The following is a 6,560-nucleotide window of genomic DNA, read 5'->3' on the forward strand; positions in this document are numbered from 1 at the left end:
AGGGTCGTCTTCGTTCACCCTATCACTCATATTATTACATGTAATTGGTCATAGTAATCATATTTCAGTACCATATACAAAATTTTGTTCGTCGTGATTTTGAGTGCATTTGAAGCTTAACCCTATAAAGAAGAGGGCTTATTTTGGTTTCTAAGGTTGGTGTTATTACAATGAAGAAAGTGGATCGCCAAACCAATCATTGGAAATTTGATCCTATTAAGATGTTACTATTGAATGTAATTTCAAAAGGATTATGACTTGTATATACATGCCTCATGGATCTTGCTTAAAGTTGGTTTAAAGTAGAAAGAAGTTCAATGTACGTTTATGCTGATGGGGAATGTAAAGAGCAGTTTTCCCTTTGAATCTAAGTTGGCTTTTTCCTTGCAATAAGGAAACAGGGAAGAAGAATGTAGACCCAAACAAAGATCCGGAAACTTACTGGGTTGATTGAATTATTAATTATTATTTATTAATATATGGTGTTTTTAGTGGTGGAGCTAAATTTTTTAAAAGGCATAATATCACCCCCAAAAAAAAAAAAATGTTTTATTAGATCATTTTGTTGAGCACTTAGTAAGCATCTACCAATTATTGCCAATATATGTCAACAATTACTAATATTTGTAAGGGCTCGTTGAAGGTGGATGCAGAGTATAGTGGAATAATGTTGAAGACTATTAAGATTTGTCAACAAAGGCATTTATCGAGCTCATGATGTGAATAATAGAGTTGCAACACAGGAAGGAAAAATGAAGACAAATATGATAGAAGAAGTAGAAGGAAGATGTTGTAATTTAGTTTGCTTTAACTGTTTATATGGGCCCAATACAATATATAAACAAATATACATGGAGTTTTTGAAGTTAATTAGATCAAAGACAACCAATAACTACATGCTGGCGTCGTCTTCGAATTCGGATTGGGAGAAATTTTGATTTTAATTGATGAGGAATAATTTAAGAAAAAATGGTTTGAATTTTGGTGTCCAAAATATTTGACCAAAAATAATAATAAAATAAGAATGTCCCCAATCGTCGGTGATGCACTATTAAGCAGGGTAAGTGGAGTAGTGATGGCGATGCTTTGTTGCCTTACCATTAAAAAAATTGAGGCCCGCATGTGACCTTTGCCACCCTCCATATTTGAATCCGTATCACAACCACCGACGCTTATCCAACTTAAATGTATTAAGGATGAATGATTTTATTTTTTAAAAAGAAATTATAATCTTTTCGAATTTTTGTATTTTGAATTTGAAATGTTTTCTGATTTGTATTTCGTAATTTTAAAATTTTAAGTTACTTCAAAGCTTTTAATAAATAGAAACGTCTGCCAGAATCCGCAACTTGGTTACCTAGCACAACGGTTGTTATGATTGGACAAATCACAAAGAAAAAATGGAAGTGGATGTGGATGTGGATGTGTGCATATTTTAGTGGTAATAAATGATCATTTACTAGTCATGTGAGGAAATGTCGTGCAAGAAAAAATAATATAGCTATTACAGACTTTACAGTCAATACATGAAAATCTACTATCACTTGTAGTTGAATCAAAATCTAATTATCAATGTCAAGTAAAAAATCTAGGAAATTCTTGAGACTGAATCAAGTTTCAATGCTAACTTGCAAACTGTCAAAATTAATCCAACCATCGTGAGTCGATTGCCTAGGCTTGAGTCCACAAACCCTGATAATTGCCTTTTGAAAACTAATTATTTGTCGGTGCTCTATGTACTTTCTTACCTACGTCATTGCCTCTTGATCACCGACTCATTCTTCAAAATTAATTACTAAACCTGAAATGTTCATTATTCCTTAAACTAGAAAACAAAGTAGAATGCAAAGTAAAGAGTATAACTTCTCTAGAGGGTGTAAGTGTAACTATCATATAGGATTTAATCATATAACAAAATAATATTGAGGAAAATAGTTTGAAACTGGAAAACTTTAAAGTACGCACGTTGTGGAAGTTGACTGAAAAATGAACAAAATCTGAATCTGATTGGGAAGTGAGACCTTACCGTAAAAACGCGTGGGGCAGCGCTGCACGTGAATCCTCCTCCCCCTCCTGAGAGAGAGAAAAAGAAAACCTAAATTCCAATCTCAGACAAACGCAAAGTGGGCGCAGAGCCATCTTCTCCTTCTCCTCCTCCTTCTCTTCTGCAACTCTCTCTCTCTCTCTCTTCTCTCTCTCTTCTCTGAAACAACAGACAACCACCAGCTCTCTCTCTCTCTCTGTGAAAGTTCTGACAGGGACAATGACGGCGGTCTCCGCTGATGCCGCCAAGCTAACGAAGCGTGAGGTGCCTACACTCGCATCCCCCCCCCTTCTGTCTTTCTCTCTTCTTTACCATTTCATCTTCTTCTCTGTGAATGAATGAATGGCATGTTTTCATTCGCTGCTTTTAGGGTTTTTCAGAGGTTTGCATTTTCTCTATTTTCTGTTCGCATTTTACTTTTTATCCTGTTTGGTTCGCCAGAAAATGAAATTCGAAAAATACCCAACATTTCCCTTTCAATTTTCTTCTATTTTTTACTTATTTTTAAGACTAAGTATTCATGGAATTTGTTGTACTGCTGCTGCAGTTGTGCAATTGGCATGCAGTGCGAATTAGTGTTTGGTTTTCTTAAGCATTTTTTTTTTAAATTTTCCCAGCATTTTCTCGGAAGCCAAACAGTGTACTTCGGGAATTGGGATTGCGAGCGTGTGCAGTTATAAGATTTTAATTATAGTTATAATTTTTTTGTTTTTGTTTTTTTCTCTGGTTTAGTAAAAGTAAGTTACCATTTTATGCTATCGTTTCTGATTCAACATTGACGATGAAATTAATTGGATAATTGAATATTCAGAGCCCCAATTTTGGTAACCTTCTATTAATTACGATTTTCTACCCAATTAAAAACGCTTTCCCTCTCTGAATTTATGACCAAAACCCCCAACTATCCAATCCCATCCAATCCAATCCCCCTGAGATAACTTTTCCCTTTTGACTTCTTACTGTGATATCTCTCCTTTTTTTATGGATTTTTTGGCTTATTTTTTCCATTTTTTTAACATTACATATATAGCAAGCAATGCCATGCTTCTCTTGTTTGTCAATACATCTTAATTAATTATAAATTTTCGTATTTAAATTCTTGCTTCCTCTGCCGTTGGCCTTTTGCCACTGTAAACAGAATATTAGTGACATGGATGGTTCTTTGCCCGCCGATGGGGCCTTCAATTACGAGAGCTTCCTCAGCACAGACATCCTCAGCGCTCTCGATTTCCCAATGGAAGACATCGATGACAGTGTTGAAGATAACGATTGGGACACGAAGTTCCAAGACATAGAGCCGCCGCCTAACATTGATCAGTTGCTTGGTCCAGGAATTTTTAGTTATGATGACGAAAAGAAACATACGAACCTCTCCACTCCGGTGAGATTGTTATCTTATGTTAGGGACGTAAGGGTTATTATTCTGTTTGTGTTTTTACTGTGGAACTGTCTTTGTGTTTACAGTATATATGCATTACTCTGTTAAGTTGTTTCGCTTCGCACTACTACGTTGAATACTTTCTGCTAATGTGGCCCGGAAATTGGTTTCAAGAATTTTTCATCCGTGCATAACTATTTGTTGTTGTATATCATGGGCAATTTATTCTCGTTGGACGAACAAAGTATGCAGAACTAGTTATTGTCGAGTGCTTTATGAATGCATTTAACCCTTTTGATGTACCAGGAACTTTATGGTTTGGCAAAGTGTAGTGATGATAGATAGCCTACTTATATGTATAATTTGAAAGACGATGGAGATAAGTATATTTCTTTCGGAATCAGAGCTTCCATGATATGTGATTACCTGTTAGGTTTTAATTTCTCTGCCTACTCTTGTATTTCCTTAAGTGAAACTACGGCCCTGCAAATTTGACATGTTGTTGAAGGTTGTAAATCATATGTTGTTCTTGTAGCGGTAAAAATCTTGTTAAACATATATTTTCATTTAGGTTATGGACTCTTGGACTCACTAAGTCATGATGGAAAAGACCAAAGATTCATTGGTAACGTGTTCTGAAAAGTAGCGTAGGTATTGCAATTCTCTGAGTAGCGTTTTATTATGTAGCCTATGGATAACATTTTTGGTGCTGAAGGAAGATTTCCATCAAACCTATATGAGTATTAGAGTTTAAATTGTAAACGAATCTGAACGATATATGAAGTTGGTATTGATTTCTCAGAGAACAAATAGAATTGAACATCCAGGCTTGTTCTTGTTGACATGATTTATATAAGATATACTTATTTCACTTTAGAGAAAACTGCTTATATGCTTCTGTATTTTGTCTCAAATTAATTTTAGGCTTCCCTTCGAAGCGTTCTTTTTGTCCATCCATCTTGGTGGTGTTCAATTTTAGATTATCCTTTGAATTCTAGACGTCCGGATGATGGCTTTGTGGTCCTTCATATAAATTACTGATAATGTTCATGCAGTTGATGGTGAAACAGGTATGGTAATTAAACGACTTTATGTTTAGGAATGATAGGATTGTACTTTGTATTTTAAAGATGTGTGCATTTTTCTTGTGGCGATTCTTGTTAAGAAATTTGAGGTTTTATACTGTTTTAGCCAACAAATGCCAACGTAGGTCCTTCCCTCATCTCCCTTTTGTTTTTTTATTTGGTTTCAGTATGGACATATGTATCAGCGACCGCAATTCCCAAGTGTTACTTGTGAAACCATCCGCAGCAGAGTTAGCCTTCGCAAAGATGACCTTGAAAGCATTGGCTCTTGTGCTGCTCAATTTGAGCCCAAATTTGAAAAGCGCACCCGAAGCAAGCTTTCACGAAGCAGGCGTGCAAACCCAATTATTTTCAGTACACAGTTCATCCTCAGTACCTCATCCAATTCCTCTGCCTCTGAAAATTTACATCGTTGGGATGATTGTGAATTTGACTTAGAAGCCTCTCGCACAGAGGATACATCAAACACTGCCAAAAGAAAGCACAAGAAGAAAACGGGAAAGCTCTCCACGACGAAGCAGGTGAGAGTCGGGAGAGTAAAAGATGCGCGCATTGTCAAGTGACGAAGACCCCTCAGTGGAGGGAAGGGCCACTAGGACCGAAGACCCTCTGCAATGCATGTGGGGTTCGGTACAGGTCTGGCCGCCTCCTCCCAGAGTACCGCCCAGCAGCAAGCCCTACATTCATAGCATCAGTGCATTCGAACTCGCACAAGAAGGTGATCGAGCTGAGAAGCAAGTCTTGCCAAGGGGCGAGTATGGGGATTTTATCGTCGGGACAGTAGGAAATTCAGATAGCAGTAGCAGTAGTAGGGGTAGTCATTTATTCCATTATATCTGGAAAATGAGAACAGTCTTCGTAGTTGAGATACCTTTCTTTCTTTTTGTCTCTGTTTTATTGCTTTCTGTTCTAATTTATTTGATGTGTTCTTTGTGTACATGATGGAATAAGATCGTCAGAAAGCAGTCGTTACCTCTATCAAGGAAAAAACTAGAAGAGCAAAACAAACAAAATAGCTCTTGATCTCCGAGTTCATTCGTGAGGATCGACTTGTGATGCCCCAGTCCAGATTTATTAATGAGTAGGTTTGTTTCGGCTCTTGCTTTTAGTCCCGTTCTTCAACCAAAATAAAAAGACATACTTGACATTCATTGAAAAAAAAATGTTTCCTCAAGTAAGTTTGAACTCTATTCAAAATTAAAAATGGAAGTCATTGATTTTTCAAATTTGATAGGAAAAAAAGATAATCAAAATTCAAATGTACTGCCTACAAATAAAGATTTGTAAATTGGTTTGGTGTATTAAATTAAATTTATCAATATTTAATTAATCAATGGAAGTAATCCAGTTAAATGAATGATACTATCAGAAACAATAGCTGTCGAAACTCTTTTAAACTGCAGCAAAGAGATTAAACTTACTTTTAGCAGGATAATATTACTTTAAAAAAATTTGATATATTCCCAGGAAAAAAAAAACAAAACAAAAGCAAGACATAAAAAGTTGCTTACAGATTAAATTTTCTCCTTTTTTTTATTTTTAATTTTTTATCGGAGATTAAATTTTCTTCTTGTTTGGGGTAAAATACTCCAGAATATATTGACCAAGAGGTCACCAAACAGGACGAGATCTGGATCTATAATATATATATATATATAGGAAACTTTTAAGAGAAGGGATTTTCAATTTTTTATAAAAATGAGGATTTGTAGTAGAGTTCACACCACATTAAACTTTAATAAGCCAAACCGTCTATTTTTCAAGCTGCACCTTATAGATCATTCTTACAAAATATTAGCCAAATCAGAAATGTTTAAAACATTTTATCTTGATAATTAAATAGACAAATTGTTTCGGATTGATTTGAATTTTTGCAAGGATGATCTATGAATCGAGACTTACAAAATAGACGATTTGGATCTTTAAAGTTCGATGTGAAGTAGACCCCTTAACTAATTTCCATTAAAAAAAAAAAAAAAAAAAAAAAAAAAGAATCCCTTTGCATAAAGGCCTGATATATACAATTGTCTTTACCTATGATAGTATACAGGAT

At 35.3% G+C, this 6,560-nt stretch overlaps 1 pseudogene; it reads left to right on the plus strand.

The window, feature by feature from the left end:
* The first annotated feature begins 2,038 nt into the window (after nt 1-2,038).
* LOC125467808 lies at nt 2,039-5,485 on the plus strand (annotated as a pseudogene).
* Nucleotides 5,486-6,560: the final 1,075 nt, after the last annotated feature.

The sequence above is a fragment of a genome, unplaced genomic scaffold (genome assembly GCF_019419815.1).
Source record: "Pyrus x bretschneideri cultivar Hongxiangsu unplaced genomic scaffold, Pyrus_bretschneideri_v1 Contig5, whole genome shotgun sequence".
In the NCBI taxonomy this organism is placed as follows: Eukaryota; Viridiplantae; Streptophyta; class Magnoliopsida; order Rosales; family Rosaceae; genus Pyrus; species Pyrus x bretschneideri.